The sequence below is a fragment of the Triticum urartu genome, chromosome 2A (assembly GCF_056163025.1).
Source record: "Triticum urartu cultivar PI428250 chromosome 2A, HENAU_Tu73, whole genome shotgun sequence".
Taxonomy (NCBI): domain Eukaryota; kingdom Viridiplantae; phylum Streptophyta; class Magnoliopsida; order Poales; family Poaceae; genus Triticum; species Triticum urartu.
Genome location: NC_141874.1, coordinates 496,104,820 through 496,110,354, shown reverse-complemented (window position 1 = coordinate 496,110,354; position 5,535 = coordinate 496,104,820).

The window sequence follows — 5,535 nt, the reverse complement described above, 5'->3', positions numbered from 1 at the left end:
GGATACTAACAATGCCCCTTCTCTCTTTGTTTATTTATTTTTTATTTTCCTTTCTTTTCTTTTTCTTTTTCTCTCATTTTCCGGAGTCTCATCCCGACTTGTGGGAGAATCATAGCCTCCATCATCCTTTTCTCACTGGGGCACTGCTCTAAAAATGAATAATGATGATTATCACACTTCTATTTACTTATAACTCAGAAGAAATAAAAATTGCAACTCGATACCTATGACAAAGTATGACTCTATATGGATGCCTCTCGCATGTACCAGGATGTGCAATGATCTAGCGTAACATGTATGAAAAATGATGAACAGTGATTGAGCCACAACTACTATGTCAGCTATATGATCATGCAAAGTAATATGACAATGAATGCCCAAGTCATCAAACGGAAGCGGTGGAAGTTGCATGGCAATATATCTCGAAATGGCCATGGAACAACCATAATAGGTCGGTATGGTGGCTGTTTTGAGGAAGATGTGATAAGTCTTATGTGTGATAGAGCGTATCATATCATGGGCTTTGGATGCACCTATGAAGTTTGCACCACGTCTCGATGTGAGAAATGGCAATGCATGATACCGTAGAGGCTAGGAAATTGCGGAAAGGTAAGAGTGCGTATAATCCATGGACTCACATTAGTCATAAAGAACTCATATACTTATTGCAAAAGTTTATTAGCCCTCGAAGAAAAGTACTACTACGCATGCCCTAGGGGATAGATTGGTAGGAAAAGACCATCGCTCGTCCCAGACCGCCACTCATAACTAAGACAATCAATAATAAATCATGCTCCAACCTCATAGCATAACGAGAGACTATATGTGCATGCTTCGGGAATCACAAACCTTAACACCAATATTCTTACTAAACACAATCGTTTACTAATACCTCCTACATATTCCATCTCTATATCGCAAAACTATTGCAAGGAATCAAACATATCATATTCAGTGATCCATAAGTTTTATGTAGGATTTTACGACTAACCATGCAATTGACCAATTCATGTTAGCTCTCTAAATAGATATAAGTGAAGCATGAGAGTTTAATTCTTTCTACAAAATATCAAGATCTAGCAAATATAAGTGAAGCAAAAGAGCTTCTTCAAATAACGGTTTTCTATGTGAAGAGAAATAGGCAATCCAAACTTCAAATGATATAAGTGAAGCACATGAAGCATTCTATAAAACCACAGTCAAAAGATTTAAGTGAAGTGCAATGAGCATTCTATAAATCAACCATGGACTATCTCATACCAGCATGGTGCATAAAAGAAAAAGGGAAGAACTAAATGCAAAAGACGCTCCAAGATTTACACATATCACATGAACGAAACGAATCCGAAAACATACCAATACTTGTTGAAGAAAGATGGGATGTCTTCCGGGGCATCCCCAAGCTTAGACGCTTGAGTCTCCTTGAATATTTACTTGGGGTGCCTTGGGCACCCCCAAGCTTGACATCTCACCTCTCCTTCTCCTCCTCATATCGAGACCTCCTCGATCTTTGATCACTTCATCCACACAAAACTCAAGCAAACTTTTAGTGGCAGGGTTAGTGAATATGGCAATGAAATCCCATCATGTACTGCTGTAGAATTATTGTATAATTATAAATAAACATTACCCACTGTATGCTATCACAATTCTATGTTGTCGGTGCACAAAAGTAGGGGCTCTCTTTTGTACCCATTTACTTGTGCACGGACAGTAAGAGTCGCGCCTACGGCCATACCTAGTGGGGCAGAGGAAGCAAAAGCACAGGAATACCAGAGCAGCGCTCCAGCCAGGAGCACGAGACAACCAAAACAACACCAAGACCAAAGACACAAAGAGCAAGAGGGTGAGGTGGGCTCCCCCGGCAAGACCCTTGCCGGGGCGGCCTCCACAGCACCGGCAAGAGCCTTGCCGGGGCAACTTGCTCAATGCCACCAGAGCGCGCCACCCTTGAGCCCAAGGGTTCCAACACCACCAACCACATTGGAACCAAGGCTCGGGAGGGACCCCCATGGTGGCATGCAGATCTTCGAGAAGATCATAAGCACACAAGATCAGGTGAGGACCAGAAGACGATGATCCTCAGCAAGATCCTTGCCGAGGAAATCCATGAGACCCCTGGCAAGATCCTTGCCGGGGACGACTGTGATGCCACGGCGAGACCCTTGCCACAGCCAGGCCCACATCTGCCAAGACCCCACCACCGTTTCCATGCAGCTGCCAGCCCAACCAGCTGGGCAGGCACCTGTGTGGCGACGCGCAGCCTCCAGACCTACTCAGCAAGAACCTACATGGTGGCATGCAGATCTTTGTGAAGACCCTACCACGACGCCATCTCAGCAGCCCGCCAGCTTATGTGGCACTGCATGCCTCGTTGGCCTGGACGCGCGTCGGAGCGAGACGGAATGATGACTGATGGGACGGGCCTCGCTACCGTCCCCAATAAAGTAACGGGACACCTAAGAAGTGCATTTAATGCGCCTTGTCCGGTAATGACAGGCGATTAGCTTGTACACTGTTTACCTTTCCACCTCCTGTGTGCCACTGTGGCGACCCCTTTTTGACTACAAAAGGAGGCCCAGGGCGTATTGGAGGAGGATTCAGATCTTTTGGAGTATGCACGCACCGCAACTAGTTCGAAATCTCAAGAACACTCAAATATACACCAAAGTAGGACTAGGGTATTACGCATCCTTGCGGCCCGAACCTGGGTAAACGATCCTCGTGCTGGCTACTAGACCCGCTCTTTGCACAACTCCGCACCCGCCAACCATAGAAGGGGTCCCAGTGATCCCATAGCTGTCATTCCTACCGACATCTCTGGCGCGCCAGGTAGGGGGCACAGTCGTGGAAATCTGGTCTAGTTGGCGCGGCGGTTTCATCGTGGTCGTCGCCCCAAGGAAGAAGACAACCGAACAAGCGACATCATTTGCAGATGCAGTAAACGCTCGCGCGTCGACAGAAAAACTAAGTCATTCAAAACTTTGAGTAGTTCTTTTATGTATAAGGTTGTTTTCCTCAGAGATCCTGCTCTTGGTATGAAAAACCTGCACGCGATGGGGGCCTTCCGCAATTGGCAACGCCCTTGTTCTGTTTCGAGTCCGCTCAACAGTTCAAGTGGCCGCGTCGAGAACGGCAAGGTGGCCTTCCCGCTATTGGCAGTGCCCTTGTTCTGTTTCGAGTCTGCTCAATAGTTCAAGCGGTTGTGCTGAGAACGACGAGGTGGTTTACTTGGCCGTAGGCACACCTGACCGGTTGCGAGGATCTGTCCTTGAAACGCCGCAGCCTGGGTTTGCGTGCCAGCAAGCCTATCCAGTTAAGCGTAGGGTGTACATACAAAGGACGATCGAACAGGGAAATAACATGCATCGTTTCAGGGTACTGCATAGTTATATTACATCAATTGTTGATGTGGTTCTAACTAAAGATAAAAATTGTCTTGGTCATGAACGGGGTGCCTAGTCCCGGCACTGGCCCTCTATCCTCCGAACTCCGTCGATGCGGCTGATGACGGGCTCGATGCGCTCTTCGTGCGCCGCGAGGTCCACACCCTCTGGCAAGATGTCCAGCGCGGCGTCGAAGTCGAGGTTGGGGTTCGAGTACGCCACCTTGATGAGGACCTTGGTCAAGACACCCCGGCAAAGCCTCCGGGCCTCATTGGCCAGGGAGTTCGCTCTATTGGAGCGGAATTGCTCCAGACCTCCAAGAACACCCTTGAAGAACAGGGTCAGTTTGGCGTTGGGACTCACGTTCTGCTCCGGGGCGTACCTCATGTTCGGCATCCCCATGGTAGCCAACTGCATGGTGATCCTGCCGGCGATGTCGGTGAGGTGGCTGATCCAGAGGTTTTCGCCCTTCACAAAATCCGTGTGGTTGGCGGCGTCATTCCTCTGCAGCTGCCTCTCGGCATCCAACTCTTTGGCTAGGGTCTCCTCCCGGTCCCTGACCTCCGAAAGCGTCCCCTTGAGGCCCTCCAGCTTTAGCTTCAGGTCCCTGATGGAGTCATTGGCCTTGGAGAGCAGCTTGACCTTCCCGAGGACTGTGGCCTGCGCGACAGCCAAAGCGCCCTTGGCCGCATCCCTCTCCTCCGTCAGCTCCAGGACCTGCTTCTTCAGCCTGTCCCGCTCCACCTCGAGCTCGTTCACCTTGCCGGCCTGGACCTGGGCCTGAGCATTGAGTGCCTCCTCATTCCTCTGCTCCAGCTCCCGGGTCCACTGCACGACAAGGTTCTCGACCTCCTCATCCTTACCGCGGAGTGTCGCGACGAGCTTCTCCTCGCGAGCGGCAAGGTCCTCCTCCTAGGAGTTCAGCATAGCCTGATGCTGGAACTGAGCGGCCTCGTCCTTGGCGGCCTGTGCTTTCGCCGCCTCCTGGGCCTTCTCGATGTCAGCCTACTTCAGGACAAGCTCCTAATTGCGCTCGGCCAGCAGGTCTTGGGCGGACTTTAGTTCCTTGCAGGCCTGGCGAAACCAAGCCTGCGTCTCGGCGACGCGCTCCTCGAGATCCGCCTCCGCCTTGTCCACCGCTGCCATCCTGGACTTGGCCTTGTCCAGCCAGGAGCGGTGAAGCACCAGGAGCTTCTGGAAGTTGGCGCTCATGGCCTGAAGGAGCCGCTCTTCCTGGGAACCGCCGCCACCGGCGCTCGACTCGTCGACAACCTCAAGCCTGGCGGCGGCGAGCACCTCGTCATCAAACACCTCCCCCTCGGTGGGCGCTCTGGTGCTTGCCGTCCCTGGGAGGTGGACGAACAGGTTGTCACTCACCTTCAGGTACTTGCCCGAGCTAGAGGCAGCGGAGGAGGAAGGTTGATCGTCAACCACCCCCTCCTCGGCAGCGGCCTTGCCGACCTCCCCAGCAGGCTGATACGTCTCCGTTGTATCTACTTTTCCAAACACTTTTGCCCTTGTTTTGGACTCTAACTTGCATGGTTTGAATGGAACTAACCCGGATTGATGTTGTTTTCAGCAGAATTGCCATGGTGTTATTTTTGTGCAAAAATAAAAGTTCTCGGAATGACATGAAAATCAATGAAGATTATTTTTGGAATATATAAAAAATACATGCGAAAGAATCCACGTTAGGGGGGTACACCCTGTCCACGAGGGTGGGGGCGCGCCTACCCCCCTGGGCGCGCCCCCTGCCTCGTGGGCCCCCTGATGCTCCACTGACGTCCATCTTGACACCATATATTCGTGTTCGGGGAGAAAAAAAATAAGAGAGAAGGATTCATCGCGTTTTACGATACGGAGCCGCCACCAAGCCCTAATCTCTCTCGGGGGGGCTGATCTGGAGTCCGTCCGGGGCTCCGGAGAGGGGAATCCATCGCCATCGTCATCATCAACCTTCCTCCAACACCAATTCCATGATGCTCACTGCCGTGTGTGAGTAATTCCATCGTAGGCTTGCTGGACGGTGATGGGTTAGATGAGATTTATCATGTAATCGAGTTAGTTTTGTTAGGGTTTGATCCCTAGTATCCACTATGTTCTGAGATTGATGTTGCTATGACTTTGCTATGCTTAATGCTTGTCACTA